This window comes from Pleurodeles waltl, chromosome 7 (assembly GCF_031143425.1).
Source record: "Pleurodeles waltl isolate 20211129_DDA chromosome 7, aPleWal1.hap1.20221129, whole genome shotgun sequence".
Lineage (NCBI taxonomy): Eukaryota > Metazoa > Chordata > Amphibia > Caudata > Salamandridae > Pleurodeles > Pleurodeles waltl.
The window spans coordinates 348,390,820-348,411,172 of record NC_090446.1 but is presented as its reverse complement, the minus strand read 5'-3'; positions in this window follow the sequence as shown (position 1 = coordinate 348,411,172).

The window sequence follows — 20,353 nt, the reverse complement described above, 5'->3', positions numbered from 1 at the left end:
AGAAATGGCATTCTCCTCCCCTCTCCCTACCACCGGTGCTGATTTCAGCTGCTGTGTGCCATGAACACACCTTAGCGCTATAGTGCTGGGGGGGTGTGTGAGTTTATCTTAGGTTTTGTACAGGAAGGCTATCCTTCCTGTACAAAATACTATGCCTAGACAAGAAGAAATGCTTTTCCTTTTTTGCATGTGTGATGTACCATGCAGAACACATGCGAAGTCAGAAAAGCACATAGAAATGGAAACATTTCTCTGTTTGACGCCTGCTTTTCAGCTGCACTCATTTTTGGTGCTAAACCCTTTCAGCTGATGTTTGAGAATAGGGTTTAGCATCAAAAAGCATGGGTGGTAGCATGGTCATGCCCATCTACCACCCATGTAACGCCTCCTTGATGAAAAGTGATACAAAGCTGCGTTTTACTCTGCTTTGCATTACTTTGGCACACAAACCAACTTGCATTGGTTTGTGAATCCCCAAAAAAGTTTAGCATCAGTTTAGTGTTATAAAAGTAATGCTAACACAATGCTAAATCTTTGAGAATCTGGGCCTAGGTCTGACCAAATCATGGTTCAGTTAGAGGTGCTTAGGGCCTTATTTACTAGGAAATGGCACAGCTCAATGCCACAAGAAATTTGCTGCGCGAGCTGCGTCATTTCCAGAATGCAAGGATGCGGCATATTTACAAGAACATGGTGCATCCCTGTGTTCTCCCCTGCACTGGGGCTAGATCAGCTGTCTCCCACTAACACAGGCACCTAGTGCCATAGTGCAAGGGTGCCTGCATTGCGGGGTGGTTGATTTTGTGCAGGAAGGGACTCCTTCTGGCACAAACACAACCATTAATGCTGATTTGCTCCTTGTAAGTGTGCTGCAGAATGCAGCACACATAGAAAAAGCAAAGAACATGGAGAAATACAAGTATTTCCCCTTGTTGCACCAGTCTAATGCCACACCTCGGTGGCACTAGTTTTTGGCGCTGCCTCAGGCCTACGATTTCTGTTAAATCTGGGGCAGTGTCATAATGCTATGGGTATTATGTGGGAACACCCACAGCAACACCCATTGCACGCCTCTCTGCCACAGAAAACTGCGTCCTGGGGGCCCATATATACAAGGCGGCGTTAAGCCACACAAAATGGCTTAACACCGCTTTGTAAATATGGTGCAGGACACAGCACCGCTGGATCTTCGTAAAAAGTGATGCTCCAGTGGCAAAAGGGGCTTTGTAAATAAGCCCCTTAGTCTCTTAATCACCTTTTTTACAGGATGCATAAGCTGGAGAATGGTTATAAGAAACAGGTGTAGACGTACAACGTTATGGCAAAGTAGCAGTTTGGAGCAACCCACAACCTGCTCCAGTGAGCAGGGCTGGCTTTAGGGCAGAGCAACTGGTGCAGCCACACCTGGCAGGGGGCTCTGGGGTGGTGGCAGTGTTTGGGAATAACTCATGGGTTTAAAAGCACCTGCTTCAGAGTTCCTTGTGTGTCCAGCAGTTTTCAGGCAATAATAAAAATGATGAGATAACTTTGGTGATAAGTTTTCGTGCTGGAGAGAGATCGGAGTTTTGACTAGTGTCAGACTTGACTCATCAAAACTGCTGCAATGAATATGTACCATGCCGAAAGCAGAACTGTAATTGATGTGTATAGCACAATGGGTCACTGCTTTTGTCGCAGAGATCCCTGTGTTACAACACTAATTTAGCACATTGACCTATAAACTGCCATCAAAGAGCTGCATGCAAATTGCATTGTAAAATTAGAACGTTGTTTTTTCGCCCCAGTTTCATTAACCTAAGGTTAAAAAGGTTTTTTTTCAGTAGAAATGAATTCTTATTAGTACAGCCAACCCAAATCACTGTGCATCTCTAGACCAAACACTCTTAAAATATACTGCCTACTAGTATGGATGATATGTGATTCCTTCACCTTGTAGTACCCATTGTCCTCCTATGTAACAATTCCTATAGACTGATTTACACAAGTACAGGTCAATGTCTCTGTATAATGTGTAAATGACATAAAGTGCTCTGAAACCTTACACTGGTATGAGTAGCACTATAAAACAAATGAAATGCATGTAAGTGTGTTGCTTTGGATAGATAAGTGTTTATGTTTGAGGATGATAGGGAATCTGTGGGGAAATAGGTCATTGGGGAGGCACCCAAAAAGCTTGTTGCACAGAGCGTGACCAGTGCTAAAGCTGGTCTTGCCATTGAGAGTGGTGGAAGGGGTTGCAGAAGGAGGTCAGTGAGGAGTCTCTAGGTGCCCCTCTTTGGAAGCAGCAGTTTGAACTGAGATGCCACTAATACAGTGACGTGGTACGCCTAACCGTATTGCTGTACACTTGATTCATATGAGACCCAAACCCTCTCTTAACAATAGGGGGCCGATGTCAACCTGTTACCCTGGAGAAATAACAGTTGAAAGAAAGAACCGTAGAGAAATGGCAATGAATTTAAATGTGGGGTACTGGCCACCATGAGTTTGTGTGCATGGGACCATTTTATTTGCATACCTGAAGGTCAATGTTGAATTTCAAGCTCATGGAACACGGCAATTGCCTTCACTTAGTGAGAAGATTGAAGCCACTTGCATAAACTTCAGATGAAATGCAGGATGCCCATTGTCGTTCTTACTAGCTGTCAGCAAGTGGTGGCTACGCAAAGAGCACCACAGATGACTTAAAGGAGTAGAAGAAAATTAGTAGAGTTCAACTGTAAAACTTTTACTGTGCCTCAGCAAACACCAACAAAAACCAAACATAAGTCTGACAGATATGCTGTCCCAAGCCAACATGGACATACAATGACATCGTCTATGTGGTTGCGATATTTTGAAGCAGTCATCAGCTTCTAAACTTGTCTTGCCAAAGGATGAAATGGCCATTTCACACAACAGCGGCCCCACCACTGTCAGCTTTGCAGATGTAAGATGGGTGTGTGTGCGAGACCTGTGAGTCTCACACACACTGGGTAACAAGGCAGACACTAAGGGCCATATTTATACTTTTTGACGCAAAACTGCACCGGTGCAGTTTTGCGTCAAAAATATTACCGCCGGCTAACGCCATTTTGGTGCACCATGCGGGCGTCAAATTTATACTTTGACGCACGGCGGCGCAAACCACAGGTGGGAGTCATTTATTTTGACGCACACCGCAGCGTCAAGTCGTTAAGCAAAACGACGTTTACACGCCGGAAATGGCTGTGGGTCGATTTACGACCCCGCAAACCGGATATGTGCTGTTTTTTGACGCAATAGCATTAAAAAAAAACGCGAACACTGCCATTTCACCAGAGGAGAGACAAAATGGATCCCAGATGCCAATACAGACCCCAGGAAGATGACAACAGACCAGGAACCAGTCAAGAGGACCCACAAAAAAACCAGGACACTTTTAAAAAGAAAAGAAAGTGTAGCTTCAGTGCAGAGGAACACAAAATTCTTGTTAAAGAGGTGACGGAACACCAGCACCAACTGTTTGTCACCTCAAAGTTGCCAATCAGTAGAAGAGAGGCTATATGGCAACAAATTGTTGACAAGATTAACAGTGTGGCAGAAGTACGCAGAATAGTCATCGAGTGCAAGAAACGCTGGCATGACTGCAAGCGCAGGACCAAGGAAAAGATGGCCAGGAACAGGAAGGCAGCACTGCAGACTGGAGGTGGGAGTCCTGCACACCTGGAGGCCCTTGACCACATGGAGGAGATGGTCGCAGCTGTCATCCCTGAGGAGATCATCACAGGGATTCAAGGACAGGATAGCGCAGACTACCAGGAGACAACGCACATGCAGGGTAAGTCGCATGGGGAATTAAAATGCACTAATGTTAACCGTAAGCAGGGGGGGATACAGACCACAAAATGCATGTAAGTCATCATATACATGGAGTGGCATGGGTAAAGGGGCATGGCCTGCACAGACAGAAGATGGGGCACATCATTACACTACACCAACAACAGTCCCATGGGGGCATGCTGCCATGCCAACAATGGAGCAAAGGGAAATCCACGCCAGGAGGGAAGGGCACAACATCAAACTGACATCCCGGCACACGTCAGCCACCAAACCCCCCCACATTAACTAGGGCCCTCTTAACAACCTCTAGCCATACCGACAACTGGAATGTAACTGTGACAACAGTTGCCACTACCACTTCCGCTCTGTGTGCAGCTCAAGTAGCCAATGGCAGTAACCTCCCCATGGATCATACACACCTAAATTAGAGATTTGAGGATGACAACGTCAACAATCCCCTGAAAAAAGACAAAGGCCCCAGTACTGTCAATTGTTAATGCCCATAGATGTTGCAAACATCAGCCAAATTCAACAACAATAGGAGCTACACAGCACTAAGGACTTACCCATGCTGCATATGTTCGGGTCCATCCTGTGCCTGGGTCACAATGTAACATCCCACATGTCATACTGCTCAGACAACAGCATTGAGGGGGGGGCACATGTAACTGGCCACTGACATACACCTGCACAGTCAGAGGAGGAAATTGGACACTGCTACGACAATCAGGGCAATCCAATGTACCACACATTCCCCAACATCAGCAGTACACATTACCAATGCCAACATCCATATCGTGTCATAACATTGCTATGCATAGGATATGCCACATGTCAGAATACATTTAAGTGGATGTGAAAGATCAGAGATTGGGGCAGGTCCAGATTGTTAAGTGTGCTGCCAGTGCCATCAGAACACCCACAGCCAGTGAAAGGTCTCACCATGAGAATGGATGTAGATGGAGGGTTGAGTAGGACAAGAAGGTGGCAATTCTCTATTTGGCCAAAACCAACACCTAGAAGAGATGATGCCGACAAGTCTAATAACTTAATAACATACATGTGACATGCAGGTGGGCCATAGGCCTGGGAGAATGCCCATCTGAAGGACTGGAGCAATGAACACGAAACAAGATCATAATGTGAATTCATCACAAGGCAGGCATGTCACATCACTCATGCCACAACACAGACACACTAATTGTACCCTGTTTCATTGCAGAGGAAGATGGATCTCCTGTGGATATGCCTGTCCCAGATTACCCTGATGACATGGATGACGAGCTTGTAAACATTCCCCAGGAGACTATCCAAAAGGTCCTTGAAACCCTCCAGACCCCACCTTCAGTCACAAGGAGGAGCACAGAACAAGCAGCCATCGCAGAAGATCCACCCACCACCCCAATTGTAAGACCTGCCAGCTCCAATACAGCTGAGGACTCAGACGACACAGGCACCAGCTTTGAGAGAACTGTAGTTGGGGTACAGCGGGAGCTGGCCAAGGAGGTGCGGGTGGGGATGCAAATTATGGTAGCCAGCCTAGAGGGGATGACTTTGTGCATGATGTCATCTGCAGATCAGGCAGCAGCTATGCAAGCCCTAACATCTATCTTGCAGGAACAGCAAAAAAAAACAAAGGAAATCAGCACAGCTGTAATACAGTTGACCAAAACCTACAACATCAATCCTTTCAATGCGTGCACAAATGCAGCATTGAACCCCTCAGGGCCGACCCGGCTGCCTACCATCGTGATGTGGCTGCTATTCTCAAGAACCAGCAGATCCTCCTTGCTGCAGTACTGCCCTTAAGACCTTCACAGGGAGCAGCAACTGGGATGTCTGACTCCACGTCTTCTAACGCTGAGGTGTGTGTTGCCCCTTCACAACCACCAACACCAAGAACAGAGGAGGCAACACACATCAGAAGAAGAAGACATGGAACAGATCACCTTCACAAGGAAAAGTACCCGGAAGCACTAGTCCCTGCCACATGGCCAACTATTACCAAGGTCCTGCGCTTTGTAACATGCCAGTCTTGCAACAACTCTACTTAATGACTGTTCTGCTTACCACAGTATATCTTGTCAGCCTGCCCAGTGATTGTCTCTCTCCTACTCATTGGCAAATCTTGTCCCTCTGCACTGTCTGAACCATCAACCCCAGCATGTCAAAAGCATTTCCGCAACCCCTTGTGTAGGATCACAATGTAAGATGTCACTCTAATGGACTCACAATCATGGACAATGTACAGATAGCACTACAGCACTTTTCAATAAATACAACTTAAACAACAAATCTGTCTCTGGGAAATGTGACATATCAACTGTGCAGTAGATAACTGAAATGTGCCTACTGTCAAATTAGCTTGTCAATACAACTGTCCTGATATTATGTAGTCAGAGAAATCTGCACAGTGCCCATGATTGCATCATACTCTGCCCATCCTGGTTGACATATCTGATGAAGTGAGAAACCATACACCATCATACTGTGTTGGGCAGAATAATGCTTCCTCAAGGGATATCTAAGTCATCAAATAGTGGCCGCAAAATGTTGTCACCATGCAATACTAACACATATAACAGTGCACACTAATCTAAGCAAACACTACAAAAACTGCATGAATGAAGGTGTTTGAGTTTACATACAAATAGGTAATCATGCCGAACTGTGTCACAAATGACGTATGTGAGTCATGAAGACAAGAATACTAGAGTGCCTACGAGAACTCATCTTATAAGGGTGTCCTTGATCATCACACTGCAGTCAGACCTAAAACTGTTCACCCAATACCAAGTCTGGAAGCACTGTTTGTGACGTAGAAAACACACTTATCAACAGAAACACATTGTCATCCATATTAACTGTGATTGGTGGTTACAATGAAGGGTGGAAACTTTGCAAGGTAGCTCTGGGGTAGCTGCCAATCTTACAGCTCAGTTGGGATTTGTTTGTTCATGTACACTGATTCCAAGCCCAGGATCATGTACCATTTAACACATACTGTTAAGGGTTAACCAAATATTTATTAAATGCTAATCACAGAAGAGGAAACTGAGGGAAAAATCTTACCTACCCTAATCTACCCTGACTACTCATTACCCACAACAGTCCCTAACTAACCTAAGGTACACTTACTTATCATATGTAACGAAACGTTCTAAACATCAAACCCCCACCTCCTTTATGAGATGGGACACATGGAGGACAACACATACTAACCTAAACACATACTATACTATCCTAAACAAATATATTTATAGATATATATATTTTTTAATTTGTTTTTTATTAAACACACAAGAACCCCAACATAGACCCCCACCCACCCACCCACGTAATAAGAAAAAATAGAAACAATCAGGACCCCCCACCCACTAACACTAACTAAACTAACAACCTATACTAACCTAACACTAAGCCCCCTAAGCCCCCTAAGCCCACTAAGTATAAGAACAAGGAAAGAGGAGGGAGGGGAGGGAATCATGTCCATATAAAAAACAGTCTAGAGGTTGGCCCTGCGGAGGGTCCTCTTGATCGACTTCACACGCCGGTTAATGTGGCGCACATCGCGGCTCAGGTGGCTTAACTTGCGCAGCACGCGGTCCATCTTCCGTTCCATGTTGTGGAAGGCTGTAGGGTCAACAGATAGAGATGGGGCAGTCTGGGTACCGGTGGAGGAGGTCTGTGTGTGTGTGGAGCCAAGGCCAGTGGGCTGTCCTGCACCTGTAGCAATGCTGGGGCCTGGAAGTCTGGCAGATGTAGGCACAACAGTCCCAGCTGTGGGTGGGGCCACCTGGCTTGAAGTGGTGGTTGTGCTGGTGGTGGCTGTGGTGGGCAAAGTAGGGCCACCCTATGGGAAGGCCCTCCATGCCCCAGAGGCCCATTCATGGCAATATCGACGGGCCATCCTCCTCAACCCCGACTCCACCAGCAGGATGTGCTGGCATCTCATGGCCCGCCGCTGGAATTCACGGACCTGGTCTAGAGTCATGTTTGCAGCTGTGAAGACAAATGAAAATATTCTACATTAGTAACTGCATTGTGTGAAATGGCACAAGAAGTTAATCAGACAATACATCTACTGTACTTGTAACAGCTCATATCACAATACAGATCATTGAATGTCCCTGACGAAGTACATGGCAGGCAAGCCTACAAAGGTCACATCACACATAGCACATCCATAACCTACCAGATGGGTAACAACTGGCTTTGACTTGCCATCTGAGTTCTGCCAGTTATCAGCAGCTAACAATCATGCTTCATATCCTCCGCCTAGACCTGGGCTACAAATGTCAGTGTACGGAATGCAAAACTAAAGCCACATGGTCTGCAAGTTGTAACTGGACTTGCCTGTATAGTACCAAGTGCCAAACCTGAGTGTGTATACTAGGTTCCAACCAAACAGTCACTTATTCACATGTATGTGTAACATACTGGTAGCATCAGTGCTAGGTACCCCATTCGCAAACCCATGCCTGTGTTTGAGGGTGGGGGGGTGGATAAAAAACTATCAATTTCCAACAACATGTACACCGAGTAGTGTATAGAGAACTCCACACTTGTTTGGCTCTACACACACACCACAGGTAAGGTCTATCAACAAGTAGGAGTCAGCAAACCCTAGACCAATCATAGGGCCACACATGTCAGGAAATGCAGAACTTGGTATACAACATATACTTCCAGTAAGGCCTTACTTACATCATACACAGAGTTGCAAGAACACCCATGATCATGATTAGCATGCACACCTAGGCCATTGCACTCAAGTTCCACATACTTGTAGCACTACATGTGGAAGTACATGCTGCTAGGAGGTTCTACCTACAGTTTAATAAGTACCTTGGTGAATAGGGAAGCAGAAGTCTGTTGAAAAGCGATTTGCAGTACCAATCTGGGAGAATGTGGGTCTGACAGGCTGACTAAATCTGAGCTGACTTTCAGTGCGACTCTTGTTGATACACATGTCATCCACATGACTCACCCCAGTACTCACTGTGGTGCCTACAGGAATGGCCTTCAATCCTTAGATAATACCATAGGATACGCATTGGCCAACTCAAAACATTTGAGAAACTGGAATCCCAGTCATGGAACAAGACAAATGATTGCCCAACGCATCACACCTTGCTATGCGTACAACACACAGGAGTCCATAACCAGCAAACACAACACATAACAAACATATCAACACTTAATGGAGTGGTCGGGGTCCGAAAATGTAGCCACCTCTCCCACAGTGTAGGGTGCCGGTCCACCTGTCAGGCATGGAAGGAAGAAATGCGCTCAAAATCTGTGCACAGACCAACAATTTCATAAACATATACAATGTGTAGGCTGAATAAGGAAATGGCAGCCATTCAGACATGATGATACTGCATCTGATTTATCACGGCCAACTTGTACATAGCATGGGTCTCCTGTGACAGTTACACAGATATCTGCACACATGCATTGGCCCTAACTATCATGTGGTGGCAAACATGCCCCGTCATTGGTGACCTGAAAAAAATATGGAGTGTAATCGTCTCATCTTGTGCATCCAAGAGAGACATCCAAAGCCTGGTTACTTGAGGACTGCATTACCAGTCAAACATGCTATGTAGCCATGAAACATTTATGACACATAGGTACAATGTACAGAGGGTTTGTAAGCCCTCATGTTGTTACAGTTTATTCATTTGATGTGGCCTAGCTATGGTGATTTGAACCAACCATGGAGATGTGAACGCATGTGCATACCTTTGGACTGCCATCCCTAATTGGAATGTGGCACAACTAACTCCAACAAACATTCCAAGATGTTAGCTGAGGGCACCTTACACCTTTTCACAATGTTTCCAAATCCAGATCTGACATGTATCCAAAAAGATAAAGGACCACAATAATCCCAAACATTCATGGTACTTCCGTGAACGCTTTCCTTCCACACTCACCAGACTCACATGAGACATATGTCTGAGCCACTTTGCTATAATCAATTGACGTGAAGCCAGCACTCATTTTCTGCATCATGTAATGATTCTAAAGACTGTCTAGCTATTGCGTCAACAAAGTTAGCCAATATGTTGGTACATCTTTACTTCTCTGGCAAACGTGCCCTATATAGACATGATTGGCTCCTATTTTGTTTGGTTGTCTGACACAAAGGCCTCACCAATTTACTTCACGGAAAAGTGTCCTGTAAGTTTGCGGAGCACGTGCTACCTGACAGCTAGCAATTGTGATCCTTCCCATAGTGCATCAATTATCCCTTTATGTTTCCCCAGCATTACACACAGTCAGCAAGTTAGCTGGCAGACAAAGTACAAATCATCTGATGTCACTACAGAGCATTTAATCGCGCACATTTACATGATTAGTACTCACCAACAGGGCCACCAATCACGATTCCCAGGTGGTCCAAGAGATCCGGCTCCCTGTTGATGAGGTCAGCCCACCGGTGCTTCAGCTGGTGGTCACTCGTCTGGCTGGCATAGACACGCTGCAGGTGATGCAGCACCTTTCCCCACCGGATTCAGCGCGCCTCTGTGTGATACCCCTGTATCACCCTGCCCCCTGCCTCGATCATCAGTGGCAAGAAATGGCACACAAGACGTATGAAGCCCCCCAACTCCTCTTCACCCATCCTGCCAAGACGTGGCCTACCAGACATTGTAGAAATGTGAAAGGGAATAGGGGTTAAAGAAATAAAAAGGCGAAAAGGGGGAAAGTAGGGGTACAAATACAGATGAAAAGTAAACTTAACCACTAAAAGAGCCCAACTATCCCCAAAATACCACTACCCACAACAGACTACCACAAACAACAAAAACACTAGATAAATGGACAAATGTACACAAAACACAGTAGGACAGTATACACCAACAATATTTATTTCACAAATTGACAATAGAGACTGCACACAGGACAAAAAAGCACAAAATCTTAGGACACCACTCTCTACACAGCCACACAGTCTAGAAGAATCATAGACTGCAAAGTGAAAGTGAAAGTACACCCACTGTACATGATCTGTAAACAGGATATCCTATTACATCACTTCCTGTATAAAATGTCCGTCTTTTTCGCGTTATGCATCATTTTTTGTCCACCAATACTGTATTTGCGTAATTTTTTTTGATGCACAAGAGTGAAAATTAGCCCGCATCCAAATAATAGTACATCGCCTGTACAAATATCTGGATGCGGCCTAATGTTCACTCCTGTGCGTCCCAAAAAAAATGACGCAAATACAGTATTGGTGGACAAAAAAATGACGCATAACGCTAGTAACGTCAAAATTGCAGTGCATGAACTGGTTTTGGGCATTTTTTCTGTTTTTATGTTATGTTACATTTGGGACACATCAGAGATAGAGTGATGGCACCCACTATGGTGTTGATGGTATATGTTCACATGTGTGACATCATACTGCAGCGGACCATGATCCACTACTTCCTTCACAGTATTTTTACGGTTGGCTGACGCACTAGATGGCCACATTTGTGGCCTACATATATGTGTTGCACAAATTGGGCATGTTTGGCATAAGGAGAGGATAGCAATGTGACGCACATATGTACAATACCTAAATGCCATTGGCTCAATGTGTGTGCTTCGGCAACTAATGTATTTGTTGACCAAGAGTGTGTGTATCACATGAAGCATTATTGCACATATGCTTGTATGAATGTGACGTCCATGTGCCCAATCCTTCGATGCAAGTCATTGTGGAAATGAGAAAGGACATGTGTTAGTCATACATGTAGCAACATCCATAATGTGGACTTCCAAGATTTAGGGTAACGTAGACACCACATGTGACAAAGCATGCACCAGATAGATGGCAGATGCTTGTTCATGTCAATGGTCCATATTTTCAACATCCTATGTCCTAGAGTTTTGGTAACAGCTTCCTAGGCACTAGTTGGTGATTCCCACAGTGAGTCATACACATTGAGGAAGTGGGTACCATGTTGTTTGCCCAGACAGACAAATGTGAATCACAAATGTATGATGACACCACAGTTGAGGTCATAGAAGTGAGCCACAACTCTCAAGTGGCTGTGGTGGACCAACAGACGAGGCAGCACGTGTCCACATATTTCCAGTGATCAATTGCACATAGGTGTCTTGTTCATGTGTGTGGTCCAATGATGATCCTGTATATTTTTTGTGGTGTAATTTGTCACAGTTTGGTCCAGGACTCATCATGAGTCAGTGGCCGCTATTCCTGTATCTGCTGAGTATCCTTTGTTGATCAATGTGAGTAAAGTGGATGTGGACATGAGAACCTACATGGGGATGGTCCCACCCAGTCACTAAAGACGTGTAATGAGACAGTCAACAGGACAACCTTGGTGTGCTGAGTGAGATAATGTCTCAGGTGTCATGTTCCGGCAGGTGTCATTACAACATTTGTACACAGGTTAGCCTCTGCAATTCCCACTGCATCTGGGAACATCATAGCCTCTGTGCTGGTTATTCTCGCAGCTATTGACCACACACGGCCCATCAATATGTTGTGAGCACTGTGATTCTGTGTGTGAACTGTCAGGGTCCTGACATGTGTGGATTTTTCATGGACATTATCAGAGGTTGCTGGTTCTGCTGAAGGCCCTGTACCCAATCCCTGCATACGGCCCTGGGACACTGTCACACTTTGTCATTCATGCATAAATGAGACCCAGACAAGGGATGGGCCATGAATTTTGCTTTTCACAGAGGATTTAACTCAAACGGTACAGTTAAAAGGCAGATGATGCTATACAATGTATTTGGGTATGCATTGAAGAAGCCCATGCCCAAATACCCACTGATGAATGAGAGGTTTGCTAACGCAAGTGTGGTACATATGTAGACACAGGGATACTTTAGTGTGACCCACAGACAGATGCCAGTCAGGCTGACAGAATGCAGGGTGAATCAGGATCCAGCAATTTGACAAGTTACATAATCAGTGGTCTGACTAAGATTGTTTGGAGGACGAACTAGAGAGTTGACATGTCAAACTGTGTATGTCCTGTGTTTTTGAAGGTGACAAATGAACCCAAGGGCTGTGTTACACGGCTTAATTAGTAGCAATGCTTAATGGTGTATTTGGCAAAATGGCAACTCCTAGCTGTTCCAGGCATCAGCAGGGGCAGTGCTTGTTGAAATGGGTGGTGTGCATGGAGGTGATCACAGGTGTTGCCTGCATCAGTTTCCCACAAGTCCTGTAGGTGAGATTTGCATTCTGATGGCCAACAGACTTTTTCACACAGGAAGCAATCTACAGGTGCTAACAGGGCTTAGAAACCAGAAGCCAGTGTATTAATTGACCTCACATCCATGCAGTCAGATGTACTATGACAATGGCATACCATAGGAAAGGGTGTAGCACACTGGATTGCTATTGTTAGTCTGTGTGCATTGGAGGGAATATCAGGGTACACATCTTAGTATTCCAGGGACCTCTTCAGACAGGTGGGTTGTGACCAGGTGCATGGGTGTGTCAGGAGTTATAAAATGGGCTGACATGTACATGGAATGTCATGTGCGCAATGCTGCTCATATGTGTGGCAATTGTGCTGTCTATGTACAGCTTCTATGGAACTCTTGTCACAGATAGTCCTTGCAAATATTGGATGCAGTTGGAATAACTGCTGTCAAGGGTCTGGTCAGACATTCCTGTTACTGATGCAAAAGCACATCGACTGCCTCATGTATGAGGCTTGTTTTCCCATTATTGAGTGATGGTGTCTCAGTTGTGTGCCATATGCTGCGTTGGACCTTGATTTCAACATGTATGTGTGAAATAGGTGTGGTCCACTGCTATTGGCCTTCAAAGGAGAAATGTACATGATATATGTCAATTACAGTGTGTGTGTATGTGACCATTGTATGTTACGCATCACATTAGCACTGGGATTTTCAGTGTCCTAATCAGTATATCAGCAATGCTCCATGAGGCAACACTCTTATTCTGATAGAGATGAAGGTGTGCAAAAATGATTAGCCAGACCATGATATGGTGATTATTGTAGGTGTTTACTCAAATTAGTTCATTAAAGTGGTGATGCTGATTATATTTAAAAGAAATTGTTCACGATATGTTGCCTCCTGCGTATTCCAGCGGCCGTGTTCTGTAGTTCCCCCTCATGTTGCAGGCCAGCATCCTCCTCTTCCTCCTCTTCAGGCATGTGCGGCTCTGGTTCCAGGAGGGGAATGTTCCTTTTGATGCAAATGTTGTGCAATATAGCACATGTTAGGATGATCTTACAGACCATCTCCGGGGAATATAGGAGATTACCACCAGTGATGTCGAGGCACCGGAACCTCGACTTGAGGATGCCGAAGGTCCTCTCCACTATGGTGCGTGTCCTTCTATGTGCATCATTGTAGGCACGCTCTGCTGCAGTACTCGGGTTGCCAATAGGTGTCATTATCCATGGCTGGATGCCATACCCCTGATCAGCTGCAAGAGAAAATGAATGGGATCATGTTGATGTAGCTAGCCCCATTGAAATCACCTTTCATGGCAGTAGTTGTCTTGTGTTGTCTGTGACTCTTTTGTATTATTATGTCGCATCCTAGGCTTGTAGGATTTACCATCTGCATCATGTCGTTTCCTTGGCTGAACGAGTGTTTGGCTGCTGACTGTTTGTCAGCAGTATGTTTTGGGATTTGCAGTACAGTGTGCCCTCCCTAGCATTGTGACTTGCGATACAGGTGTCCGTATGTCTTCACTGGGGGTGAGATGATAGTTCCATACACAGATTAATTTTGACAGTGTTGTTAACACGTTCATATCAATGTACCCTGGACATCCCTTACCTTTAGACTTATGCAATGGATTAATGTAAACGTCACTGGGACACTTACAATTTGCAAGGTGACATTTAGACAACCCACTCCACACGTTGTGATCATTGACGTCTTAACATTAGGCTGTACAGTAATTTCAGATGTGTGACAGTTATAATGGTGACCTAAGAAACATGGCTAGCAGTGTGACAACCTCAGTGTGTTCCTGTCGACATGTTGCTGTTGTGGTGTACGTGTTGTGTGTCCTAGAGGGTTGCTGTGCAGTGTGTATACAAGAAGGTTTTTGTACTTACCAACAAGTAGTCCATTGCCATACCGTCCATCCTGGAAGTGTTCATTGATGGTGCAGTGACGGAAGATGAATGAGTCATGGACACTCCCAGGATATTTGGCCACGATGTTGGTGATCAATCCTTGGTGATCGACAATGGCCTGCACATTGATGGAAGGTGTGTGCTTCCTGTTGCGGTAGAGGTGTTCAGTTGCAGCAGGTGGAGTACATGTGTGCAGTCGATTGCACCAAGCACGTGTGGGAAGCCACTAATGAGGTAGAACCTCTGTTTTGTTTCCTGCTGCTTCTGCAGTGTGTTGGGAAGCAGATGTGGCGGGGTGTAAGTCCAATGATGACATCCAGTACTTTGGGCAAAAAGGCAGAGAATGACGGCTGTGATATTCCTGCAACCAGGACACCAGTTGTTTGAAAAGAGCCACTTGCCAGCAAGTGAAGTACGGCAAGCAGCTTGGTTTCTGTTGGGATGGTGCGGGGTGTCAGCAAAGTGGGTGCCAACTGCGGTTCAATGTTTTGCAGCAGCTGCTGAATGGCCTGCCAATTCAACCTGTACCTCTGGATGATGTTGTGTTCCTTGAGGCCATGAAGGCTTGTTCTGGGCCAGAATATCCTCTCCTGCCTTCTGCGCTGCCTTTGGGGTCCCTGCTGGTGTTGTTGTAGCTGCAGTTGTAGCTGCTGAGCTCTGCGTGCACGCTGGATAAGAATCACCTCCATGTCTCCCTTTTGCTGCTCTGCTGCTCTGCTGTTGCTTCTGTGTGTTCTGATTAAATACAGGTGTGTTTGCCCCATTTTAACGCCAGCCCTGCCCCAGGCATTACTTTTTTACACAAATCGGGCTGTGCCTCATTTTCTGGCTCCGCCTCCCAGCCGTGCGTCATTTTTCCCCGAAAGCATAAATGTGACGCACGGCCGTTTAAGTCATTTTTTGGACGAAAACGCCTACCTTGCATATCATTTAACGCAAGGTGGGTTGCTGCATCCCAAAAATTTCGCACTCGGTGGAATTTTGTCGTCCGCGGGCTCGGGCGTCAAAGTTTAAATACGGGGCAACGTTTGCGCTGAATATGATTAAAAAGTTTTGACGCACATTCGGCACAGACGGAGTATAGATATGCCCCTAAGGCCCATATTTATACTTTTTTAGCCCCGCATTTGAGTAATTTTTTGACGCAGAAGCGGCGCAAACTCACAAAATACAATGGTATTTTGTATGTTTGAGCCGCTTTTGCGTAAGAAAATGGTGCAAATGCGGCGCTAAAAAGTATAAACATGGGCCCACGTTTCAATGATATTAACTGCACCTCAGCCGACCTTGTACATTGAATCCCTAACATCAGGTCCGGGTGCTACCTGCCACGCAGCTATCCCCCTGTGTGGATCCCATGGTACTTGCATGTGTGCTAAGCCATGTTCATTCACAGGGATATTATATTATTTCCCAAGATAAAACCCTTAGGGTACCTTGAGCATCTATTCTCCTTCATGGTGAGTCACAAGAGTACTGTATACCAATAATGCTCACCGTAAAGTCAAGAAGATAGAGTGGAGTTTGCCGACAGCTGGTACCAAGAATGTGCTCCCCTGCCCTCGGTTATCAGGGAGCACACTGGTTTGTTGGGAACTCTCTTATTTTCATGGAAAGTGCCTTCCGTCAATACACTTCTTTCACTTTCTGCACTGGATGTTCCAACCATAGTTGATGAACCGGGTGCAGGGTTACTTATTTCCAGATCATCTTCAAGTTCTCTTGAAGCCTCTCGATCGGTTCTGCAGCCTCAGGTATAACAACTTGAAGTATTTTGAAAAACAACACATTCCCTGTAACATCTTAATCTTCTTTTTTGACTGTCACCATCGTACCTTGTTGGTGGACTACGCACCAAGGTTGTAGTTTGAAGGACAATCAAACCCTGCTTCCCAGGTAGCAATTGTTCACCCATGATTAGATATGAATGCTTGGCTCATCTCTTGTTCCTGGCTGGTATTTCTCTTCTGGTTGTGTTCGAGCACCTAGTTATCATCAATAGGAAGGGGCATGCAGCTGGGGTGATGGGGATATACCTTATTAATGGTCCCTATTATTTAGCTTCCCCAGTAGTCTGGGGCGATAGTGGCATAAGTTTTCTTTGCACTTGTTTCAGGACTTAAGATATTCAGCAATGGCCTGACCCTGAAATGGGCCCATTGTCAGTCCGTAGCCTTGTAAAAGGCCATGTGCAGCCATTATTTTTTCCAGCTTAGGCAACACCGCCCTGGCAACTCTGGATACCATCCCTACATCTGAATACTTCGAGTAATCATCCATGACATCATCATGTACCAGCCTTCCAGCAGGGTGCCAAAATATATACCAGTACTGACCCAAGGTTGCCCCAGAAACCTTTCAGTGATGGCGGGGGCGGCAGATCTGGATTCCCAGCGACCTGACACAAGAGACAGGTTGTCACTGTTATTTCCACGAGCTCATCTACCTGAGGGAACCAGGGCTTGCTACATGTGTGTTTTTTTTGTCTATAGAATTCTGTGAAGCCCCACATGGGCCTGCTGGATCACCTGTGCCATCAGGCTGCTTTAGATGACAAGGCAATGGCCCTGCAGTAGGCGTTTGTCAGTATATGTAGCCTACTTATGTCACACAGTGTATAGATTCCCGTATTTTCTGTGCTTTCAACATCCTTTGCACCAGTGTGATATTAGTGTCTCCCAGTGCCCAGTTGAGACAGTGGCCAGAGCCAACTGCAGGCAGTCACCTTGATGTGAGGCATCTCTGATGGTGTCTAGCAAGATAGGCAGTAGCCTGGATCATTTAACCACATAACTGACACACTCCTATATTCCTTGGGCTGCAAGCTGTTCTTGGGGAGTTGCAGACCGGGGTGCCCTACAGCTAGGTTTATTCTTTGCCCTGAATGAATAGTCCTGCAGCTGGAGAACCTATTTTTCTTTGCGGGGCAAGTTCTTTGATGATTGTCTTTGGAACAAGGGAATTAACACTCTGTGATTGGTATGTACCACAAATGGATGTCCATATACATAAAAGTGAAAGTGACAACACCAACAATGGATGGCTATGGCTATATGTTCTATTTGGAAGTTGCGCTGCTCTGTGGAGTTGAGTACCCAACAGCCATAGGCTACGAATGTTCTTTTATCTCAGTCTTATCTCTGGGAGAACACTGCTTCCAACCCAGTGGGACTGGCTTCTACTGAAAAATCCGTGCCTGAGGCAAAGTATTCTAGGATGATGTCTACTAGCAGTGCTTCTTTGGTACACTGGAATGCTTCTTCTTGGGCCTAAACCCAGTGCCACAGAGTAAAATACTTGGTGAGCTCTCTCAGGGAGCTGGGTGAGAGATGCTAAGTCTATGATAAATCGTCCACAATAGTTTACCACTTCTATGAAATGTTTGACATTGGAGGCACAGGATGAGGGGGTCAGAGCAAGTTTATCTTATTGTCTTGCACTTTGGTTGTGCCAGGGACGACCCATTTTGCAGAGAACTGATATCCAAATAATCTGATCTGAGCATGCATTAATTCACATTTTTCTTTATGCAGGGTTCGGCCACACTCACAAAGTCTTTGCAGTACCTTCCTCCACAAGATGTAGTTTTCTTTCACTAATGAGGCATAGACATGGATACTGTCACTCACTTTGATTACACTAAATAGCACGGACAGTACTTCCTGGTTCACACTATGCAAAACTTAGATATGCACTGGCTATCACAAATTTGAGTCTTTTGACTCTTTGGAGAACCAAGTTCATGGAAAAGGTTGGAACTTCCAGAACTTGAAGTCTAACAGTATTTGTTGGCACCCTGAGTGGAGGTATCTTTTCGAGAACCATTTTGCTCCATGCAATCCACTAACTGTATCATTTAGAGTGGGGTAATGTGCCTTTCCATCTTTAGTGCTACATTCGGGAGCTGCATGTCAACAAATTAGCCCCCATTATTTCAATGGCGGTAAAAACCACCGACTGCCTCGGCGACGGTCTTTTGGCAGTCAAATTATGACCACAGTCGGATTTCCGCCACAAGAAGGGCAGAAATCCGGCTGTGGTTATACTTGCGGACGGTGGTAAGATGGTGCTGCTACCACCAGTAAACCGCCGCCAGCCACATTATGACAAACTATACAGCCTGGCGGTGTTCTGCTGGCGGGCTCTGCTGGTGGTAGAAGCACCCTGTCCCGTTCCCTGCCGGAAGACCCCCTGGATACAGGGGGTGTTGTGTGTGTGTGGGGAGGGGGTGCATGGATGTGTGGGTGTGTGCGTGAATGCGAGTATGTGTTTAGTTTTGTTTCCGTGCGTGTAGGAATGTGTGTGAGTGCGTGTATGAATGTGTGTGAGTGCGTGTATGAATGGTAATGTGAATGCGTGCCTGCGTGTAAGTTTGGATGTGTGTGCGGATGTGTGCATGAATAAATGAATGCATGCATGTATACATGCATGTATGTATGTGTGGATGAGTGTGTGTCTGATAGGGCTTACCGCCATGGTTTTCGTGGCATTACGAACCCCACGGAAACCATGGCGGTAGGCAGGGTCATGATACCGCCGTTGGCACAATGGCGGCCGCCCGGCTGGAGATTGTTATCCCCAGCCCAGCGGCTGCTACCGCCATGGCGGTTAGAGCAGAACATTGGCGGATTGGCTTCAGCCAACCCGCCAATGTCATAATGTGGCGGTAAGTACCGCCAGCCTGTTGGCAGTACTACCACCACATTAGCTCCGACCGCCGAGGTCATAATGACCCCCATACTCTCACCTACGAAGATTGCTTTGGAGGATGTCCACAGCATAAGCATGTCCTTTCTACTTTCTTCAGTTCTGCTACCATTTTGGTCTCAGATCGAAGGCTACTTACCTTTGCATCACAGCAATGGTTTGGAATGATTGGTCTATGTGTAAATTAATAGTCTTGGCTTTTAGACAACTTATTCCTTTGACCAGTCTTAGAAATCCCCTAGGATGCCTTCTATGTCAGTGACATGTACCCTGAGTAAAAACTCAAATACCTGGAGTCTCTCCAGTGTCTGACAGCTCAGCACCAGGTCCATGCCTTCTTGAGTGACATATATCTTAGCAATGGATATGATGCGGTCATGTCAGATGTCAGTTATAAACATACCTGCTAGGGGTAGTGGTTGTGTATGTCCATAAGGGTACACTCTGACCTTTGCTGGTTTGAGGCCTGGTGAGCTTGAGGTGAATCCTAGTCTGTTTTAATGGGATAACAGGAGTTAGCTTTGCCTCTGGCTTGCAGACTCGTGCCCCCGTCACCTAGTGACTTTTAACCTACTTTGCTTGCTCTGTCTTAGCCTATTTACTTATTTAACTCTTCTAAGATGGCTGCCTTGTTTATAGTTAGGCCACTTGTTAAGCTTTGCATTATCATTACCACCGCGCTAAGACAGCAAAATCAAGCAACAAAGAAAAACAAACAGAATGTGTTCACACTTAGG